The sequence below is a fragment of the Cervus canadensis genome, chromosome 26 (assembly GCF_019320065.1).
Source record: "Cervus canadensis isolate Bull #8, Minnesota chromosome 26, ASM1932006v1, whole genome shotgun sequence".
Lineage (NCBI taxonomy): Eukaryota > Metazoa > Chordata > Mammalia > Artiodactyla > Cervidae > Cervus > Cervus canadensis.
In genome coordinates this window covers 15,606,628-15,631,002 of record NC_057411.1, presented here as the reverse complement: position 1 = coordinate 15,631,002, position 24,375 = coordinate 15,606,628, and the positions used below count along the sequence as shown (strand labels likewise).

The window sequence follows — 24,375 nt, the reverse complement described above, 5'->3', positions numbered from 1 at the left end:
TGCTCTCACATAGCTTATAATCTGATGCAAGTCAGACAACAAAAAGCAAAGACTACAGTAAATAAATGATCTCACATAATGATAAATCATATGACTTTTTCTAAGAGACTTACCTCCAATAACATTTTGTTTGTCATGAACACATTGTTTTGTTTCCAGTGTTTCATTAAGAAACATAAATAGGTTTATATTTTGGGCTAAAAATGCAACTCTGGGGGAAAAAGCAAGCAAATTCCTTGTTCTAATGATGGAGTGGAGTGGAGAAAACAGACTATTGAAGTAGAGAAAACAGACTACTGGAGTAAGTAAATAAATAAAATAATTTAAGATTATGAAAATAGTCTAATGGAAATAAAGAGTATTCTGCAATAGAGAAAAACCACAGATGAGAAATGGGTGGTGATGAGGCCTACTACAGCTGGATGGTCAAATAAAGCTTCTCTTAGGAAGTAAAACAGAAGGTAAGACTTGAAGGATGAGGAAATACAAGTTATGGGAGAAACAGGAAATTTGTTTTCCAAACCCAGTAGAACAGGAAATATGAAGACTTTAGGATGAGAAAAGTCTTGAAGAGATCAAGGAACTAGAAGGCCAGTGTGACCAAAACACAAATAGCAAGAATAGTTCAAGATGAGATTGGATTCTAGAAACTTCTGCCAGTACAAATTATTTGGAAGGTATATAACATTCCTTAATGAAATCTAGATTGAAAGTGTCTCCTGTGATATTCACATTAATACACATAAAATATGTTAATTTCAATCAGAGAGCTAATTAGTGTCTGGCTTGATTTGTCAATGATCTTCCAAATTATACCTTGAAAGAAATAGATCCAATTTCAGGAGTATGATAAAATTCTTTGTTGAACAAAGAAACTCTAAAAACCCTTAGGGTGAAGAACTTTTTCTCTAATGCAGTGTGCTGGAGAAAGACAGCCAACTGTGCTCAGAGTGAAGTTAGCTGCCAAAGCTCAAAAACTTAAAAAAAAAGAAAGAAAAAACTTTGCAATTTGCAGAAGTAAAGATTCTACTATGAAAATTTCAGAAGGAAAAACTGCAAAGCTCACAGTATAAAGCAATTAAAACTAGGCTTCCAAAAACTCTGCACATTTATTCAAGCAAACAGTTATAGACAATGCTTATAAAATAAAATCTATCTGGGAGAATGAGATTTTCAAAGACAATGCCTCATACTAAGAAAGATCCCAAAGCATATTAAGTTTCACTATAAAACTGAATCCCAGCTTAAGTTTGTAAATATTTTGGAACTGAGCCTAGAACAAGCTTCACATGAGTCCCAAGGTGGAGATTCACACATCTCTTTAAATTTCTCTCTGACTTGAGCAATTGCTCTTCTGGGCCAAATTTCTGGACAAGAGGAAGACATCTTGAGCATCAGTGCACCTCTTTTTCTCTCACACAAAATTATTTACTTCCTACTCTCAGCTCCCTTGATATTTTGAAAGTATCTGTTACTTTGCTTCTCCTATTTGCAATCCAGTTAGTTAACCTTGTGTCTGCCCCTCAACTTCTCTTCCCTCCCCTTCCACCTCTACCAAAAGACAGACTTTTAGGCTTTTTGTATTTGGAAATCAGTGTGGTGGTTAAATGTATGTATTTGACTTGGTTAGATGCTTCATCCAATGCCAGACTTGATGTTTCTACAAAGGTACATTGTTTTTAGGTGTTCAGTTCAGTTCAGTCGCTCAGTCATGTCCGACTCTTTGTGACCCATGGACTGCAGCAAGCCAAGCCTCCCTGTCTGTCGCCAACTCCTGGAGTTTACTCAGACTCATGTCCAATGAGTCAATGATGCCATCCAACCATCTCATCCTCTGTCATCCCCTTCTCCTCCTGCCTTCAATCTTTCCCAGCATCAGGCTCTTTTCCAATGAGTCAGCTCTTCGCATGAGGTGGACAAAGTATTGGAGTTTCAGCTTCAACATCAGTCCTTCCAATGAACCCCAGGACTGATCTCCTTTAGGATGGACCAGCTGGATCTCCTTGCAGTCCAAGGGACTTGCAAGAGTCTTCTCCAACACCACAGTTCAAAAGCATCAATTCTTTGGTGCTCAGCTTTCTTTATAGTCCCACTCTCACATCCATACATGACCACTGGAAAAACCATAGCCTTGACTAAACAGGCCTTTGTTGGCAAAGTAATGTCTCTGCTTTTTAATATGCTGTCTAGGTTGGTCATAAATTTTCTTCCAAGGAGCAAGCATCTTTTAATTTCATGACTGCAGTCACCATGTGCAGTAATTTTGGAGCCCCCCAAAATAAAGTATGTCACTATTTCCACTGTCTCCCCAGCTATTTGCTATGAAGTGATGGGACCAGATGCCATGATCTTAGTTTTCTGAATGTTGAGCCTCAAGCCAACTTTTTCACTCTCCTCTTTTTAAGGTGTTATTAACATTAAATCAGTAGACTTTGAGTAAAATAGATCATCCTCCATAATGTATGTGAGCCCCATCCAATCAGTGGAAGGCCTTAAGAAAAAATAAAATAAAAAGACTGGGGGGCCTTAAATAGGAAGGAAGCATGCCTCCAGACTGTCTTCAAACTGGAAGTGAAACAGCAAATCTTCCCTGGGTCTCTAACCTTCCACGATTCTATAAAGATTTTGAACTTACTGCATGAAATTCTTCCTTAAAACCTCTCTCAGTAGATAGATATACAGACAGAGATAGATAGGTAGATATAAGTATATAAGTAAATATAAACATATATATATACACACACACACATTTATGTGTGTGTGTGTATATTTCATTGGTTCTGTTTCTATGGAGAACTCTGAATACATACTGTAAATTTTGATCTAATGAATGAATAAGCAAATGAATAAGTCAGTAAATCAGTCAATCTAATAAAATATGGAGAATTTGAGTTGAAAATGATTAAAAATAAAGGGGGATACCACAAGTAAATATAATTTCATATTTCTCCTAACTGTATTTGCAATTTCAGATTTCTCCAATTCAAAAAAATTTTTTTAAATTATTATTTGCTGGGCCTAAAAATTAAACAGTGATGTTTATGCCTTGTTTTAAACTGAGCTCCAGAGAAGTGCAGATTCCTTGGTGCTGTTTGTGTTGGAGAGAGGTGGGAGGGATTAGGAAAGTCAGGGTTTCATCATCAGAGGAACCAAGCCAAGGGCCAAATCTCAGCAGGGCCCATGCAGTTGTTTGGTTGGGAAGAAGCCGGTATGAATAGCACAATCCTCTGACAGCCTCCAGGTTTTACTTTTATACACTTCCTCTACATTTATCGTTTTAATAACTATCCTGTCAACATACTACTTCTGAAAGTGTTGATATGTGGTGCTTTTGGGAAAGGCACTCAGGAGAACAGCAAATCAGCTCTGCTTGTATCTGTCATTCAGACTCGATATGACTGGGATAAACTTCTGTTGTATGAATCCATGTTTTTCTAGATTCCCCCTTTCCCCTGTCCATTTAGCAATAGTACCTAGTGAGGGTGTGGGAGCAGGTGGTAGTTGTGGTGGAAGCCCCTACTTGTCTAGGTAGGGTCCTCAACTGAGCCAGTTTTAGACCCACCTGAATGGAGCCTGGGACAAATGATATCCCAGGGAAGGAAGGATTCCATTTGTTTCAAACTGTTTTATACTACTAAACTAGATCAGTGATGTCTGGATATATATTTTTTATCTTAGAAAATTTCAAATTCCATTTAAAAATCATCCTAATTAGATGAAAACATAATCTATTTAAATGTGCAGCTATTTCCTAAATTGTCTGAATTCACCTTAGCAAGCAGAACCTTTTTAACCCTTTAATCATATATACATTTTAAATTTGATTTGAGGACTAATGTAAGGATGAATGCATTCCAGCATAGACTGGAAAAATTTCCATGTAAGTTAAAGATATTTTTGTCAAAAAAAAAAATAAAAAAAAAAAGATATTTTTGTCATGTAGTTTACAGCAGCAGCATATGTGTTTAAACATTTACACTCAAAGAGGCCAATGAAAATGACCTATTCACAACAGAATTGTTTGTTAACTTCTTAGTTTGTGAGTCATTTAAAAAAAAATGTACAAAGTTAGGGACCCAAAAAACATGTTTCATAATAATAAAAAAAATTTTAAGACTTTTGTTTTTTTCATCCTTATTTACTTTGATTCCAACTGTCTTTTATTTCCAAATTTCTTAAATCTGTATTTAATATTTACAACAGTAGAAATCTATTCCTTGTAGACATTTAAGCAATGCATAAATTAAGTAGCTGTTCTAAAATCCCTAGCTTTAAATTTCCTCTCCACCCACGAACAAGTCTTAACAGACTGATAAATTTCCTTCTGTAACAGTAATACACACTCACACGTAAGGCATTTTGTTGCTGTTTTACCAAAATATAATTGTACTTTTCAAATTATTCTCAAATCTTTTTGATTTTTAAATTTATAGCACAATAGTCAACAGCTATAGAGATGTCTTTTTTTTTCACAACAGTTTCTTAGTATTATTTGATATTGCTACATGACAATAATGATAAACACCTGTGCTTAGTCGTTTAGTCATGACTGAGTCTTCGCAACCCCATGAACTGTAGGCCACAAGGCTCCTCTGTCCATGGGGATTCTCCAGGCAAGAATACTAGAGTGGGTTGCCATGCCTTTCTCCAGGGGATCTTCCCAACCCAGGGATCATACCCCTCCAAATCTCTTACATTGCAGGCAGATTCTTTACCCACTGGGCCACCACAGAAGCCGATGAATACTGGAGTGGGAAGCCTATCCCTTCTTCAGGGGATCATCCCAACCCAGAAATTGAATCAGGGTCTCCTGAATTGCAGGTGAATTCTTTACCAGTTGAGCTACCAGGGAAACCCTGGTAAATATCTTCGGGCATTCAATTTTTTTGCCAGTATCTTTTCAGTAAACCAATGTGTTAATGTATTTCTATCTATCTATAAAAGGGAAAAGTGAAAGTGAAGTTGCTCTGTTGTGTCTGACTCTTAGCGACCCCATGGACTGTAGCCCCCCAGGCTCCTCAGTCCATGGAATTTTCCAGGTAAGAGTACTGGAGTGGGTTGCCATTTCCTTCTCCAGGGGATCTTCCCAACCCAGGGATCAAACCTGGGTCTCCCGCATTCCAGGCAGACGCTTTACCATCTGAGCCACCAGGGAAGCCCTATACATATACATATATATGTGTGTGTGTGTGTGTGTGTGTGTGTGTGTGTACACACAAGGAGATCACACCAGTCAATCCTAAAGGAAATCAGTCCTGAATATTCATTGGAAGGACTGATGCTGAAGCTGAAACTCCAATACTTTGGCCACCTGATGCTAAGAACTGAATCACTGGAAAATACCCTGATATTGGGAAAGATTGAGACAAGAGGAGAAGGGCACGACAGAGGGTGAGATGGTTGCAAGGCATCACCGACTCGATGGACATGAGTTTGAGCAAGCTCTGGGTGTTGGTGATGGACAGGGAGGGCTGGCGTGCTGCAGTCCAACGGTAGCAAAGAGAAGGACACAACTAAGCGACCGAACTGAACTGAACTGAACTGATATATATGTGTATACACATATTTACAGCTGCAACTGTATCTAACTAGTATCCACATATGGATATTTACTTCTATGTGCAATATCCCCAAAAGTAGTATCTCAGTTTAAAAAAAAAAAAAAAAGGTAGGTAGTTAATTTATTCTTTTAATATTAAAAAGGGAAGTGAAGTGAAGTCACTCAGTCATGTTTGAATCTTTGAGACCCCATGGACTGTAGCCTACCAGGCTCCTCCGTCCATGGGATTTTCCAGGCAAGAGTATGGGAGTGCGTTGTCATTTCCTTCTCCAGGGGATCTTCCCTACACAGGGATCGAACCCAATCTCCCTGCATTGCAGGCAGACGCTTTACCATCTGAACCACCAAGCAAAATTTTAATGTTGAAGATACAGACAATTTATATTTCTTAAAACTATAGCAATGATTATTTCTATTAACACTGTATGAGTAGCCATTCCTCACATTCTCACCAGAATTAGACGTTGTTGTTCTATTTTGCCTTTCAAAATCAAGCGTAAAGTAATAATAATGGAGACATTAACCAAAAATGCTTTAGGTTGCTGCCATGACTTGTTTGGCTGTTAGGTTTCTAATTTAAACTGATTACTAAAATATTTTGTCTATTTGAGAAGAGACTGGTCTTTTTCTGATCACTTTGAGAAATTCATTATACTATGTATATTAATCTGATGCCACATGCATTTTACATATTTATTGTGTTACTTGCTATGTAATATTTTATGGTAGATACTTCTGATACCAAAATAACATAACAAAATAAAACAATAAAATTAGTTCAATATAGTTGTGTCTACTTTCCCTAAATTATTTTTCTTATTTTTCCACATTAATTCTTCTCACTTATCAAAATCATACAAATTTTCCTCTAATGCTTCAGGTGCTAAAAGATATTTAATATATTTAAATGCTCAATCCAGTGAATGTAAAACACTTGATTCTAAAATTATAAATTTAATGTTATCATATTGTGACAAAAATATTTAATTGATTAATTTTTTAAAATTATAATCTAGTTTAACTAAGAGCTAGATTCAGCTTCAGCATCAGTCTTTCCAATGAATATTCAGTGTTGATTTCCTTTAGAATTGACTTGTTTGATCTCCTTGCTGTCCAACCATGATAAATCAGACTTTGGTAGTCCATATTTGAAAATAACATTTATTGCATAATTTACTAGCAAAGAGTAAGGGAATATGTCCATTTGAGATGTTAAGGTATTCCTTATGCTTGAATAAGTCTGAATTGTTGGTAAGTGAACAACAAATAGAGCATTATATTCAAAGCTGTTTTGGAAATTGGAGCAAATTGAAATGAAAATAGATACAATCTTCCCATCATTCAGTGTTAAGGAAAATACCACCTATTATTGGCTCTTTCCTTCTATCAGTACTTTACATAGCAAGAAATTCTCAACCTTTTGAATCATCCTTTTTTGGAGAAGCTTATCAACTCCTCCCAATCACAGATACTTCTGATCCCTGTGTTCTTCCAAGATTTCTCTTTTATGTACACTTTTCTTTGCTTTTGGCTTTTGCTAGCAGCTTAAGGTGGCTCAACTTATTTCACTTTCTGCTGTATCTGATCCATCCTCAAATGTTATTCAACTTCTATGGGAAGAAAATTTGAAAACAACCAGGCTTAATACATCACCCCACTTTCCCATTCAGTGCAGACAAAATTGTGGATGTTCAGAAAATGATAGCTACTGTATCATTTTGAAGTGACTAGAAAAAAGAGTTGCCTAAATCTGATGTTCAGAAGCCATAAAGGAAAACAGCAAGAAATTCAACTACATAAAAACCAAGAACATATGCCTGTTAAAGACTTATAAAGTGAAGCGAGTGAAGCCACTCAATCATGTCCGACTCTTTGCAACCCTGTGGACTGTAGCCTACCAGGCTCCTCCATACATGGGATTCTCCCGGCAAGAATACTGGAGTGGGTTGCCATTTCCTTCTCCAGGGGATCTTCCCCAGCCAGGGAAGCCAGGGTCTCCTGCATTGCAGGCAGACGCTTTAACCTCTGAGCCACCAGGGAAGCTTGGACAAAGACTTATAAAGAATAATTCACAAATAAAGGGCAACTTTAAAGAAATACTGTTCGTGCACATATGCTGAGAGAGAATAAAATTCTTTAATGTAAAAGAAGTCTCTACAAACAAATTTTTAATAGAAAAATATATAGGATATAAATATGAAATTAACAGAAAAGCATACTGATGACAGTGTGTATGTTATTTTGCTAAATCCTATGAAAATAAAATGAATAATCATTTTTTCAAATATCATAATTGAAAAATGACTTTAAAGATTATTGTGAGTGTAAGTTAGTGAAAATTTTAGACACACCTTGGAAGTATCTATAAAAATTTTAAGTGTAAAAAGATATTTGGCTCAGGAATTTCAATTTTGAAATAAATAAATAAATAAATAAATAAATAAACTGAGGAAAAAAAAAAGAAATTTAGCCTAGAGATGAAAATCACACAAATATGCAAAAATATAGGTATAAATATTTTCATTACCAAATTATTACCAACACAGAAATCTAAAAACAGCCTAATTGTCCACTGATAGGTTAAAGAAATAGCAATTCATTGAGGTCTTTAAAGGAACTGAAAAATTAGGTTCCTTACCCTTTCCCTTATACTTTATTCCTTAACAGATTGATATTTGAGTGCAATATTGTTAGCATCAGGCTTCCCAGGTGGCTCAGCGGTAAAGAATCCACCCGCCAATGCAGGAGACATGTGTTCGATCCCTGGGTTGGGAAGATCCCCCGGAGAAGGAAATGGAAACCTACTCCAGTACCCCTGCCTGGCAAATCCCATGGACAGAGGAGCCTGGTGAGCTACAGTCCATGGGGTCAAAAAACAATCAGACACAACTTAGCAACTGAACCAAAACAACAATTGTTATCATTAACATCAGTAAGGGGTAAGTTAGGGCTGTGCTCATTTGCTTCAATAGTGTCCAGCTCTTTGAGATCACCAAGCTCCTCTGTCCATGGGTTTTCCCAGGCAATAATAACAGAGTGGCTTGCCATTTCCTTCTCCAGGGGAATTTTTTTTTGACACAGGGATCGAATCCACAACTCCTGCAGCTCCTGTTTCACAGGAAGATTCTTTACCACTTGAGTCACTTGGCTCTATTGGATAACTAATGTCAGCAAACTCCCCTGTGACAGCTTACGAGCAGACCTCTGAAGACTTACGGTATCAAGATGTAGAAATTAACTCACATTCTTTAGAGCCTAATGAGTTCTTCCCAGTTTTACCTGCCAGAAAGGCCTTTCTGTTAGGGAGAACTGGGCAGGAGTGGGAGCAAGGCAGAAGGAGATTAGATTTTACAATGTTGATCATCAAATCATCAAATCTTCCTGAATATTAAGCTTTTTAAGAGCTCATATTTAATGATAGAGAATAATTTGATTGAAGAAAAAAGTAATTTACTTAATAGAGTGGCACTTTTTGAACTTTAGGAAAAAAAAAAAAGAGGAAATGGAGAAAGAAATGTAAAAGTTTATGTATGTATATAGACATAAACATATCCAGAAAGACACATGAAAAAATTTAACAGAAGCCATTTGTAGGAAGAGAAGTATGCAAGAGATGAATATGACTAAGAGAAAGCAGAGCCTATGTCTAAAGAGAAAAAACTAGAAGAAAATAAAATAATAAAAGTAAAATTAAAGGAAAAATCAAACCCTAAAGTAAATAGGAGTATGTTATACTAGTATTGAAATAGATGAACAAAAATTAATCTTTGAGTTTTTCCTTTCCTACTTCTTTAACCTATCCCCCCCCGAAAAAAAAAAAAGCTAATGGATTTTTAATTGTTATCCATCTTCCACAAATCCTAGTAAAACTGAACTGATTTATACTTAAGTTTAATAGACAAAGAATTTTTAGAGAGCATTAACTATTGGATTCTTAAATAAAGGGTGAATTTTTCAGGCTATTTGTACCCAAAAAAAGGGTGCTATCACTGTCCTATATGCTTACATAATAGCCACTTGAAGTGGTTGTGACTTTGTATTTTTCATCCAATGATATAATTTGTTTAATACTTAGTCTTCCATGTAGTTAACCTGAAACAGTAAATTATACTATGAAAACACAAAAGATCAGATTGTCAAATCTGGGTCACGTGAATCAGAAATCTGACCCAGTAAGACAGTTTTATTAACAGTTTTGATGAAATGAATAATCTCAAAGCACATGCCAACAAAGAGAGATACATAGAACTGTTCCATAATTTAAAAGCTTTGAATTTTGTTTACTATAACTTATTATAGTCAACGTGGTCCAACCTGCAAAAACCACACCATAGTATGAACCATTTCAATAGTATTATCATTGGTTTGTTTGCTAAAATTTTTGTCATTAGCATGTTGAAGGAAGATTAGACTGGATCAACTTTCTTCTTTCTCAGAGAAGTCCCCTCTAAAAGGAGAGAGTTGATCACAGACCTGTTTAACCATTTGCATGCCAGATTCTTGGATGGAATCCTGCAAAGATTCTTTTGCAAAAAGAGAGATATGCAAATATAAGCAACTCAGGAATAGGTATACACAATGACTGATTTGAGATACAAAGAGAGAGAGAGAGATACATGCTACTCAAATTAGATAGCAGATCTCCTTTTTAACTATTAGTGTCTTAAAATATATGTATTTACTAATCTGTAATTTTGTACTATCTTTTACTACACTAGGATCATAGCTAAGACCAAAGAGTTGGAGTGCATTAAATAATAGTGCACTCTCTAAGAGACAGTGCAATTTCAGAATTTATACATGTTTATCAATGACTAAAGCTATATTTCTTTCTGTTGCAGGAAGGGGGACCACTTCCAGGGCCTGAAACTGGGCTCTTGTCTAACACTAAGAAAAAAATTGTCCAAGGAGACACATGTGCTGACAGAACAAGAGACTTTATTGGGAAAGGGCACCTGGGTGGAGAGCAGTGGGGTAAGGGCACACAGGAGAGCAGCTCCGCCAGGTGGCTCGCAGTCTTGGGTTTTATGGTGACGGGATTAGTTCCTGGGTTGTCTTTAGCCAATCATTCTGATTCAGAGTCCTTCCTGGTGCTACAGCCCTTGTTCAGCCAAGATGGATGCCAGAGAGAAGGATTCTGGGAGGTGATCGGACAGGTGGTGTCTCCTTTTGACCCTTCCTGAACTCTTCCGGTTGGTGGAGGCTTATTAGTTCCGTGTTCCTTACCAGGACCTCCTGTCGTAAAACAACTCATGCAAATGGTTACTATGGTGCTTGGCCAGGATGGAAGGTTTCAGTCAGTGTGCTTCCCTTAAAAAATGTCTACTCTCTGTTTGGTCCAGTACTAGAGTACTATGCTAAACAGTATAAACAATTGTGACTGACTAAAATCATCATTAAAGGTGGTAAGTATAGTCAGGCAAAAACACATTAACTTAGTTAAGGTAGTTGTTGTTGTTTTTAGTCACTAAGTCAAGTATGACTCTTTGCAACCCCATGAAGCCTGCCAGATTCCTCTGTCCATTGTATTTCCGAGGCAAGAATACTGGAGTGGGATTCCATTTCCTTCTCCAGGGGATCTTCCTGCATCTTCTGCATTGCAGGCAGATTCTTTTACCACTAGTGCCACCTGTTAAGGTAGTTGAATGTGGTAAATGTAGTACATTGTTAATATAATTAAGCATTTTGTAATCACTTTATAAAATATAGCCTTTACTGCTACTGCTAAGTCACTTCAGTCGTGTCAGACACTGTGCGACCCTTTACTACAGATGTCTATTTCATTATGCTCCTAGGATTTTATGTTTTCTTTATGTGTGTACAATATAGTGAGAAAACATCTGGCAGTAGAATTGTTCAAGATATTTGTTAATAGTCAATAAAAGGAAATCAATACTTGAACGACTTTTGGAATCCAGGTGTCAAAGCCCAGTGAAAACTTTAAAAATTGTAATTTCATTTACATGTTTCTGGCAGAGCCAGTGCATTCATAGCTGATGCTGTTGCTGCTAAGTCGCTTCAGTCATGGCTGACACTGTGCGACCCCATAGACGGCAGCCCACCAGGCTCCCCCGTCCCTGGGATTCTCCAGGCAAGAACACTGGAGTGGGTTGCCATTTCCTTCTCCAATGCATGAAAGTGAAAAGTGAAAGTGAAGATGTTCAGTCATGTCCGACTCTTAGCGACCCCATGGACTGCAGCCCACCAGGCCCCTCCATCCATGGGATTCTCCAGGCAAGAGTACTGGAGTGGGGTGCCATTGCCTTCTCTGGTATTCATAGCTGCTACCCACCAAAAGGTATGCAAATCACCAACTGCCAGATGAAAGGACCATATTTCTAAAATGTGTTCTTTGAATATTATTAATAGGTGCTAAGCTCTTCTTGTTTTTCTTAGTAGAGGAATTAGTTTATCTGCCTTCAAAAGCATGATTATACATGTCTTCCAAAGCATTACTCATCTCAATTCAAACTTTGGAAAAGTTTAAATTCAGTTAACTCTTGTTTGGCCTAATTTTTTTTCCTATATTATACACAGACTTGAACTGCCATGTGACTTTTTACTAATATGACATATTAAATTCAAACATGAGCTCTTGATTACTATGTCAATTAGTAAAATATATCTGGGTTTTAAAAATGGACTGAATCATCTTAATTTGCACATAATCCATTAAGTAAAAACTGCTATTCTAATTAGTAATAATGTAACTAATTAAGGTATAAAATCTGATTGGTACTTTGAAATTTAGCTTAATTGGTAATTGCTAATCTAATTAGCAAATGCAATAAACTTCATGAAGTGTTTCATCTGGGAAAAGAGAATAATGCAGTAATGCCAACAAAAAGAAAGAATAATAAAGAATTCAAATTGTGTTCACCTAACCACCTAGGACTCGATCTTGTAAACAGGATGATGACTCCAAATCTGTCTTGAGGTCCAAGAACTATTATGGGGTTCAGCATTTTGCTATTTGAAGAACATACCCAATATGCAAATCTGTGCTTGACAGTAACAATAACAGTTAAAGTTTATTAATAAAAAAAGATGTTGGAGAGCAGCCATTCTCTGATACAGAATAGCTATTGGGAAGCTCTCTATAAAATTCTTTATACAGGTCTTAAAAATTCTAGTACTACCATTCTTATGAAACATATGGCATTAATAGTCTGTAACTATTATGTTAAACAAAATATAATAGATTATATGTGCTCTTTTCAAGTGATAGGTTGCATATCTGTAGTGAAGGGGAGGAATATTCAGTGCTTACAAATTCTTATTTAAAAGCCTCTTTACTTAAACTTCAGGCTTGATTACTTGCTCTTTGATCTAGAAAGTAATCCCTATTTGAGACAGTGAAAGTGTTAGTTGCTCAGTCATGTCCCAGAGAGTAAATTATCGGAGTCTCGATGGTACAGAATTGAGAAGACAAAGTTTCCATAGCAGAAAAACACTTAATCATTTATTCATTTCTTTACTGATGGCTTACTATCCACAGCACAGTGGTAATGTTGCTGGGAAAGCAACACAAAGCAAGAGAGAAAGCTCTCGCCTTCAGTGACCTTATGTGGCAGTGGTGCAAAAATAAAACAAACCATCAATTAAGGCATAATAAGATGCTAAAAGGTGACAAACAGTAGGAGAAAAAGGAAGCAGAGTGTAAGGATTGCTACTTTAGGTAGGATGGTTGTGATAAGCCTATCATGAAGCGGAAAACTTAGTGATTTGAGGGAGAGAATCATATGAATTTCTGAGGAGAACGTTCCAAAGAAAGCAAGTGTCAAAAGTAAAGGCCCTTTTATGGGAGGGCATTTGATTTGTAGTATTTGTGAAACAAATCATTGAGGAAATTGGTGTGCCTATAACAGATAAAGGAAGGAGCATGATAGAGATGCACAAGTAGGAAGTCAAGAAATACCTGGAGTAACAGGCAAATTTGGACTTGGGGTAGAGAATGAAGCAGGGCAAAGGCTAACAGAATTTTGCCAAGAGAATGCACTGGTCATAGCAAACACCCTCTTCCAACAACACAAGAGAAGACTTTACACATGGATGTCACCAGATGGTCAATACCAAAATCAGACTGATAATATTCTTTGCAGCCAAAGATGGAGAAACTATCTATACAATCAGGGAAAAAAAAAAAAAGACCAGGAGCTGACTGTGGCTCGGATATTGACTCCTTATTGCCAAATTCAGACTTAAATTGAAGAAAATAGGGAAAACCAGTAGACCATTCAGGTGTGAATAAATCAAATCTCACTTACAGGAGAAGTGAAAAATAGATTCAAAGGATTAGATCTGATACTCAGAGAGCCTGAAGAATTATGGACAGAGGTCCATAACATTGTACAGGAGAGAGGAATCAAGACCATCCCTACGAAAAAGAAATGCAAAAGGGTGAAATGGTTGTCTGAGGAGGCCATACAAATAGCTGAGAAAAGAAGAGAAGTGAAAGGCAAAGGAGAATAGGAAAGATGTGCCCATTTGAATGCGGAGTTCCAAAGATTACCAAGGAGAGAAAAGAAAGGCTTTCTTAGTGATCAATGCAAAGAAATAAAAGAAAACAATAGAATGGGAAAGACTAGAGAGATCTCTTCAAGAAAATTATAGATATGAAGGGAATATTTCATGCAAAGATGGGCTCAATAAAGGACAGAAATGGTATGGACCTAACAGAAGCAGAAGATATTAAGAAGAGGTGGCAAGGATACAAATAAGACCTATACCAAAACAGACCCAGATAACCACAATGGTGTGATCACTCACCTAGAGCCAGAAGTCGTGGAATGCGAAGTCAAGTGGGCCTTAGGAAGCATCAGTGTGAACAAAGCTAGTGGAGGTGATGGAATTCCAGTTGAGCTATTTCAAACCCTAAAAGATGATGCTGTGAAAGTGCTGCACTCAATATGTCAGCAAATTTGGAAAACTCAGCAGTGGCCACAGGACTGGAAAAGGTCAGTTTTCATTCCAACCCCAAAGAAAGGCAATGCCAAAGAATGCTCAAACTACCACACAATTGCACTCACTTCACACGCTAGTAAAGTAATGCTCAAGATTCTCCAAGCCAGGCTTCAACAATACATGAACCAAAACTTCCAGATGTTCAAACTTGGTTTTGAAAAGGCAGAGGAACCAGAGATCAAATTGCCAACAACCGTTGGATCACTGAAAAAGTGATTGTGTGGATCACCACAAACTGTGGAAAATTCTGAAAGAGATGGGAATAGCAGACTACCTCACTTGCCTCTTGAGAAACCTATATGCAGGTCAGGAAGCAGCAGTTAGAATTGGACATGAAACAACAGACTGGTTCCAGATTATGAAAGGAGTATATCAGGGATGTATATTGTCACCTGCTTATTTAGCCTATATGCAGAGTACATCATGAGAAACACTGGGCTGGAAGAAGCACAAGCTGGAATCAAGATTGCCGGGAGAAATATCAATAACCTCAGATACACAGATGACACCACCCTTATGGCAGACAGTGAAGAAGAACCACAGAGCCTCTTGATGAAAATGGCAGAGGAAAGTGAAAAAGTTGGTTTAAATCTCAACATGTAGAAAACTAAGATCATGGCATCTGGTCCCATCACTTCATGGCAAATAGATGGGGAGACAATGGAAACAGTGGCAGATTTTACTTTGGGCGGCTCCAAAATCACTGCAGATGGTAACTACAGCCATGAAATTCAAAGATGTTTGATCTTTGGAAGAAAAGCTATGACCAACCTAGACAGCATATTAAAAAGCAGAGACATTCCTTTGCCAACAAAGGTCCATCTATTCAAAGCTATGGTTTTGCCAGTAGTCATGTATGGATGTGAGAGTTGGATTATAAAGAAAGCTGAGTGCTGAAGAATTGATGCTTTTGAACTGTGGTGTTGGAGAAGACTCTTGAGAGTCCCCTGGACTGCAAGGAGATCCAACCAGTCCATCCTAAAGGAGATCAGTCCTGAACATTCATTGGAAGGACTGATGCTGAAGCTGAAACTCCAATACTTTGGCCTCCTGGTGTGAAGAACTGACTCATTGGAAAAGAGCCTGATGCTGGGAAAGATTGAAGGCAGGAGAAGGGTTCGACAGTGGATGATCTCTGACTCAGTGGACATGAGTTTGAGTAAACTCTGGGCATTGGAGGTGGACAGGGAGGCCTGGCGTGCTGCAGTCCATGGGGTTGCATAGTTGAACGTGACTGAACGACTGAACTGAACAGAAGATAGATATGCTTAGAAAAGTAGATAGGATCTAATCACCAAGGTTATTGTAAATCTCACTAAAGATTGGCTTTTTTTTTTTTTTTTTTCCAGAAGCATGGTAGGGAAACATAGGAGGGTTCTGAGCAGGGGAACTATGATTTACATTTTTAAAGGATCATCTGACTATTGTACAAAGAGACTGTTCAGGTTGGGAAATAGAATATAAACAGCAGTTTTGCTTGGAGTCTATTGTTATAACCAAGTTAAGAAATTTTAGTGATATTGTTTCATAGTGGTAGCTCTAGAAGGGATTAGAAGTGGTAAAATTTGGAATATATTTTGAACTAGTTCCAACAAATTTTGATGCTTCAAGGTATTCAAGACTGAAAGCAAAATTAATAGTATTTTCTGATCAGTGTGATGAGTTGTGAGAAAAATAAGTCAAGAATTTCCTTGAGATTTCAACGTGAGCACAGAAAGAACAAGTTTACTAAAACAGGAAAGACTCAGGGAGGATAAGGTCTTTTGTCAGGTGGGTGGGGGAAGATTATCCAGAGTTGGTTATGCACATGTTAATTCTGATTTGCCTCTTAGCTAAGCAAGATAATATGCTGAGTAGAGAATCAGATACACTAGCCAAAAAATCACGGAGAGAAATCAAAGCTGAAGAGATGTATTTGAATATGGTCAGTTTGAGCATGAGATAATGTCTGAGTCACAGTACTGAATGGATTACCTTGGCCAAATACCAAAAAGAGGGGTGTTTGTGTTCTATCTGACAGTCTAGGTATACAAAATATCTTGTTGTTGATATCAACTAGATTGCATGTGGAAAATAAAAATTTTCAAGTGATTCAACTAGCTTACACAAATTACATTCCCAAAGTAATGTTATCTTTTCTAAAATGGGGTGCATGTGTGTTTAATCCAGTTTGGATAGTGTAATTGATTATATGAAACAAGCATATATTGTTGGTACCTATCTCTGATACCTATTCCTGATATGGCTTCCCTGGTGGCTCATTAGCAAAACAAGGCTTTGTACAGTGATGCTAAGCTTTAAAACTAGTAAGCGATCCGCCAAATAAAATGCAACGCAATTAATTCCTTGTTCTCTAACCAATTATACTAAAAACTCTTCTTTACTTGGGGAGAGGGAAAATGATAAAAAGATAGAGGCTAATTAAAGAAATAGAGATTCAACTGACCAAGTTAACTTCTTTCTTGTCTGCATTTCTTCCCCTTCCTCATCTCTTGGCAGAAAATGTTTACTCTATTTCTTTACACTTTCATGGTACATCTAATGGTCATCTTTCAGGCCTCATTGTATTTGACCCTCTCAACCCCATCCCCAGTGTATTTGCTATGGTTCACCACTAGTTAATTTTTCAACACTCCTCTCCTTAGTTTTCATATAAAAACATTTTCTTAATTTTTCTCTGTCTGGTTGTTTCCTCTCAATGACATTTAATGATCCTAACACTAATTAATATTAATATTCTTCAACTGAATGTGCAATCATTCCCTAAAACTTGTTCCTGCTCCAGTTGGCCCCATTTTACTGGATGTTTGCACTTTCATCCAAGTTTTCAACTTAGAACCTGATCATTGTTTTTGAAACCTCCCTCTCTAATATTCCTTATTATTCATATCCTCTAACCAAGTCTTGTTAATATATTCTTACATATTACTTAAATTTCCCCATTTCTTTCCATTCCCATTATTTCTTCTAGAGAAGTCTTAACATCTTATGTAAACTGTATTCCTTTCAGGTTTCCATGAATCCACTTTTCATCATATCCAATCCATCCTTACTACCATCAGATTGAACTTACCAAAAGGCATGTCTGATTTTGTCACTCCCATCAGTAAATTTTTACCATCAACTGTTACATCTCACAAAATTTTCCTTTTGTTTTTTATGGTCCAACCACAATGCTTATTCAGTGAATGGTGATGAACTATCTAGACTGGGGCAATATTTATCAATTAATTACTTTATTATTATAGCAGAGGCTCCAATGTTTTTAAACTGTATATTAGTGTATTAGAACTGCCATAAAAAATCATCACAGCCTGGATAGGTTAAAAAAACAGATACTTATTAATCTCACAGTTCTGGAGATTATAAATCTGAGATCAAGAAAACAGCCTGTTTAGTTCTTCTGAGATGTCTTTCCTTGATTTGTAGCTGGCCATCTTCTTCTGATGTCCTCACACAATCTTCTAGCATTGATTCATGTATCCAAATTTCTTCTTTTAAGAACAGCAGTCATATTAGATTAGGATCAACCCTATGAACCTCATTTTGATTTAATCACCATTTTTAAAGGTCTTATCTGCAAGCACAGCTCCTAGAGCTTATCTAAAAATTTTGTAAAGCTGCAGGATACAAAACAAAATACATAGAAATCTCTTGCATTCCTATATATTAACAAAGAAAGATCAGAAAGAAAAATACAAGAAACAATCCCATTTACCATTGCATCAAAAAGAAAAAAATATCTAGGAATAAATCTACTTAAGGAGACAGAAAACCTGTACTCAGAAAACTGTAAGATACTGATGAAAGAAATAAAAGAAGACACAAATAGAGAAATCCACCATGTTCTTGATTGGAAAACTCAATACTGTGAAAATAACTATATTGCCCAAAGAACTCTACAGATTCAATATAATCTCTATCAAAGTACCAATGGTACTTTTAAAAGAACTAGAACAACAACAAAATTACCATTTGTATGGAAACACAACAGACCCTCAATAGGCAAAGCAAACTTGAGAAAGAAAAACACAGCTGAAGAAATCAGGCTCCCTGACTTCAGACTATACTACAAAGATACTGTAACCAAGACACTACAGCACTGGCACAAAAACAGAAATAAAGAGAAGGGAAACAGGATAGGGAGCCTAGAGATAAGCCCATACACTTACGGACACTTTCTCTTTGACAAATGAGGCAGGAATATGGTGAAAAACAATCTCTTCAAAAAGTGGTGATGGTAAAACTAGACAGATACATGGAAAAGAATGAAATTAGTACGTTGCCTAACACCATGTGGACAAACCACTCACTCCTAAAAGAAGTCAACCTTGAATATTCACTGGAAGGACTGATGCTGAAGCTGAAGCTCCAACACTTTGGCCACATGATGCAAAGAGCTGATTCATTAGAAAAGACCCGGATACTGGGAAAGATTGAGGGAGGGAGGAGAAGGGGATGACAGAGGATGAGATGGTTGGATGGTATCACTGACTCAACGGACATGAGTCTAAGAAAACTCCAGGAGTCAGTGAAGGACAGGGAAGTCTGGCATGCTGCAGCTCATGGTGTCACAAAGAGTCAGACACAACTGAGCAACTGAACAGCAATGCACAAAAATAAATTCAAATGAATTAAAGACCTGAATGTAAAGCTGGGTGTTATAAAACTCTTGGAGGAAAACATGGGCAGAACACTTTTGGACATACATTGCAGCAAGAATTTTTCTTTAAATCCACCTCATAGAGAAGATGGTCAATACTGAAATCAGACTGATTATATTCTTTGCAACTAAAGTTGGAGAAGCTCTCTATACAGTCAGAAAAAAACAAGACTGGAAGTTGACTATGGCTCAGATCATAAACTCTATTGCAAATTTCAGAATTAAACTGAAGAAAGTAGGGAAAACCACTAGACTATTCAGATATGACCTAAATCAAATCCCTTATGATTATAGAGTGGAAGTGACAAATAGATTCAAGGGATTAGATCTGATAGAAAGATTGCCTGAAGAACTATGGACAGAAGTTCATAATATTGTACAGAAGGCAGTGATCAAAATCATCCCCAAGAAAAAGCAATGCAAAAAGTCAAAATGGATGTCTGAGGAGGCCTTACAAATAGCTGGGAAAAGAAGAGAAGTGAAAGGCAAAGGAGAATAGGAAAGATATGCCCATTTGAATGCAGAGTTCCAAAGAATAGCAAGGAGAGATAAGACAAACTTCCTCAGCGATCAGTGCAAAGAAATAGAGGAAAACAATAGAATGGGAATGACTAGAGAGCTCTTCAAGAAAATTAGAGATACAAAGGGAACATTTCATGCAAAGAGGGGCTCAATAAAGGACAGAAATGGTATGGGCCTAACAGAAGCAGAAGATGTTAAGAAGAGGTGGCAAGGATACACAGAAGACCTACACCAAAAAAGATCTTCACAACCCAGATAACGACGATGGTGTGATCACTCACCTAGAGCCAGACATCCTGGAATGCTAAGTCAAGTGGGCCTTAGGAAGCATCAGTATGAAAAAAGCTAATGGAGGTGATGGAATTCCAGTTGAGCTATTTCAAATCCTAAAATGCTTTGAAAGTGCTGCACTCAATACACCAGCAAATTTGGAAAACTCAGCAGTGGCCACAGGACTGGAAATGGTCAGTTTTCATTCCAATCCCAAAGAAAGGCAATGCCAAAGAATGCTTAAACTACTGAACAATTGCACTCATCTCACACACTAGTAAAGTGCTGCTCAAGATTCTCCAAGCCTGGCTTCAGCAATACATGATCGTGAACTTCCAGATGTTCAAACTGGTTTTTGAAAAGGCAGAGGAACCAGAGATCAAATTGCCAACATCCACTGGATCATCAAAAAAGCAAGAGAGTTCCAGAAAAACATCTATTTCTGCTTTGTTGACTATGCCAAAGCCTTCGACTGTGTGGGTCACAAGAAAGTGTGGAAAATTCTGAAAGAGATGGGAATACCAGACCACCTGACCTGCCTCTTGAGAAACCTGTATGCAGGTCAGGAAGCAACAGTTAGAACTGGACAGGGACCAACAGACTGGCTCCAGATAGGAAAAGGAGTACGCCAAGGCTGTATATTGTCACCCTGCTTATTTAACTTATGTGCAGAGTACATCATGAGAAAAGCTGGGCTGGAAGAAGCACAAGCTGGAATCAAGATTGCCGGGAGGAATATCAATAACCTCAGATATGCAGATGACACCACCTTTATGGCAGAAAGTGAAGAGGAACTAAAAAGCCTTTTGATGAAAATGAAAGAGGAGAGTGAAAAAGTTGGCTTAAAATTCAACATTCAGAAAACTAAGATCACCGCATCTGGTCCCATCACTTCATGGGAAATAGATGGGAAACAGTGGAAACAGTGTCAGACTTTATTTTGGGGGCTCCAAAATCACTGCAGATGGTGACTGCAGCCATGAAATTAAAAGACGCTTACTCCTTGGAAGGAAAGTTATGACCAACCTAGATAGCATATTAAAAAGCAGAGACATACTAACACATATATATGGAATTTAGAAAGATGGTAACGATAACCCTATATGCAAAACAGGAAAAGAGACACAGATGTACAGAACAGACTTTTGGACTCTTGGGAGAGGGTGAGGGTGGGATGTTTCAAGAGAACAGCATTGAAACATGTATATTATCTAGGGTGAAACAGATCACCAGCCTAGGTTGAATGCATGAGACAAGTGCTTGGGCCTGGTGCACTGGGAAGACCCAGAGGGATTGGGTAGAGAGGGAGGTGGGAGGGGGGATCGGGATGGGGAATACATGTAAATCCATGGCTGATTCGTGTGAATGTATGACAAAAACCACTACAATATTGTAAAGTAATTAGCTGTCAACAAATGAAAAAAAAAAAAAAAAAAGCAGAGACATTACTTTGCCAACAAAGGTCCGTCTGGTTAAGGCTATGGGTTTTCCTGTGGTCATGTATGGATGTGAGAGTTGGACTGTGAAGAAAGCAGAGTGCCAAAAAATTGATGCTTTTGAACTGTGGTGTTGGAGAAGACTCTTGAGAGTCTCTTGGACTGCAAGGAGATCCAACCAGTTCATCCTAAAGGAGGTCCATTTTGGGTGTTCATTGGAAGGACTGATGCTGAAGCTGAAACTCCAATACTTTGGCCACCTCATGCGAAGATTTGACTCATTGGAAAATATCCTGAAGCTGGGAGGGATTGGGGGCAGGAGGAGAAGGGGATGACAGAAGATGAGATGGCTGTATGGCATCACCGACTCGATGGATTTGAGTTTGAGTGAACTCTGGGAGTTGGTGATGGACAGGGAGGCCTGGCGTGCTATGATTCATGGAGTCGCAAAGAGTCGGAAATGACTGATCGACTGAACTGAACTGAAAAAGCACATGAAATGATTCTCAACATCGCTAATTATCAGAGGAGTGCAAATAGAAACTAAATGAGTTATCACCTCACACCACTCTGAAAGGCCATTACCAAAAATTATACAAACAATAAATGCTGGAGAGGGTGTGGAGACAAGGTGAACCTCCTACACTTTTGGTGGGAATGTAAACTGGATAACAGTATGGAGGTTTCTTAAAAACTAGAAATAAAGCTCCTGTATGTTCCAGCAGTCCACTCCTATGCATATATCCAGAGAAAAATATAATTCGACATGATATATCCATCCCAGTATTCATTGCAACACTATTTACAATAGCCAGGACATGCAAACAACCTAAATGTCTATCAACAGAGGAATAGATAAAGATGTGGTACATGGGTACAATACAGTATCACTCAACCATAAATAGCAAAGAAATATGCCATTGATAGCAACATGGAAAGCCTAGCAACTGTCATACCAAGTAAGTCAGACAGAGAAAGGCAAATATCATATGATATCCCTTCTATGTAGAATTAAAAAAAAAAAAAGCCTACAAGTGAACTTATCTACAAAACAGAAATAGAGTTACAGATATAGAAAACAAGTTTATGGTTACTGGGCATGGGTAGGGGTCAGATAATTTGGAAGATTGGGATTGACAAATTCTACTATATATAAAATTGGTAGGTAGTAAGGACCTACTGTATAGTACAGGTAACTCTTCACAATACTCTGTAGTCATCTATATGGGAAAAGAATCCCAAAAAGAGTAGATATATGTATGTATGTATATGTATATATAGAGACATATACACACACATATGTATATCTGATTCACTTTGTTGTACACTTGAAATTAACACAACATTGTAAATTAACTATACTACAATAAAATTAGAAAATAAAGTTACATTCTAAGGCACTGGGACTTAGGACTTTTGGGAGGATATAAGTCAATCCCTAATAAACCTGGCCATAAAACTTATCCAGATTCAAACTTTTCACTCTTGATTATGACAGTCTGTGTTTATGCCATCAAGAAAGGTAACCCTAGTCTAGAAATTCACCAATATTTATGCAGCATAATTTTCTTCTCAGTTTATTCACTCTTGTTAGAAATACAGATATTGGATGAAAAGTTTACTGTCTGCTTGAAAATTTTTTTTAAAAAAACATATATGTGGAGGGAAAATATTATATTTTCTTTGTCAGTCTGAATCATTGAGCTTTGGAAGATTATTATTTGCTAAAATTGTTTCATATAATCCAGGTTTTATTAATGGATAAAACATTTTATTATTGATATTTTACTTGCTCTCTCTGGAACTATTTTAATATTGCTTTAAGTAAACTAAGACAGTCTATTCTTTTCAGTTACCATTTGTAGCAGAACTTCAGAGTATATGTCAAAGGTATTTTTTAACAATGACATAAACTATATATAATAGGCAATGGCATTTTAAAATGTTACCTATATCAATAAAAGAGAGAATGTTTGGAGCAGTGAAAAGTAGACAGCTACTAGAAGAACTGTAATCGCTACATTGCATTCAAATATTTCTTTCTTGATGTTGGAAATCTCTTTTTCTTGGGACAATTAATGAGCTTTAATAATAATATATTTTTATATCATATATTGAAGAACACCCAAAAACATTCTATTACATTTTTGTCTTTTTCAAAATCTTAACATCCAGAAGATCATTCTATGTCAAGTTATCTTCTTTTCAAATACTTGCTAAGCTAAATATTCCCTATGATGCCATCTTTTTCTATCTGGGTCATTACGTTTTCAACCCATTTCTTTCCTGGATCTTGCCACATACCAAGATGAAGGAGACTGTGGTGGACATCTGTTGTTTTTGCTGCCCAGTACTTTCAGACAATCAAATTCTAATTTTCTTTTCAGTCCATTTGCTTCTGTTAGAGTTGAATCCATCTCCTAATACCATGTGATTTAGACGTGGAAATTTGAAGTATCGCTTTGTCTGGCCACAGCAACAGTTAAGGAACAAAACATAACCCAAGCTGAGCTGGTGAGATAGAAGACAATTTTACTCTTATTCCTGGAAAAGATATTCCTACTTTTTCCTGTGAGGCTTGAGATTACATAACAACTGGAGATCCTGCAATCATATTCCTACCACTTGGAACCAAGAATACAAAAGCAAGTCAAGAAATGATGGAAGATAAAGTGAGTTCTAATTACATTGTTTGCATCATGAAACCATTGGACTTTCTAGTTATGGGACCCAATAAATTTAATTTTGTTTAATCCAACTTTGATTCAGATATGCCATTTACAGCATTAAGAGTATCTATCTCAAAAGAGAAAGATACTCTTTTAACGAAAAAATTGTATAGTAGATGAGCCAGCAAATACATCTGCTTTTGGTTACATTGTAACAGGGGGAAAAAGGTATGATGTGCAGATACAAGGCCAGAAGCTACAAAAGGACATTGAGTCTTACAAATAATTTTA

General features: G+C 37.1%; 1 non-coding gene across 1 annotated transcript; it reads right to left on the bottom strand.

The window, feature by feature from the left end:
* Positions 1 to 5,083: 5,083 nt before the first annotated feature.
* On the bottom strand, positions 5,084 to 5,155 carry TRNAS-GGA. The gene has a single exon. It is a non-coding gene; the product is annotated as a tRNA-Ser (tRNA).
* Between the last annotated feature and the right edge of the window lie 19,220 nt (positions 5,156 to 24,375).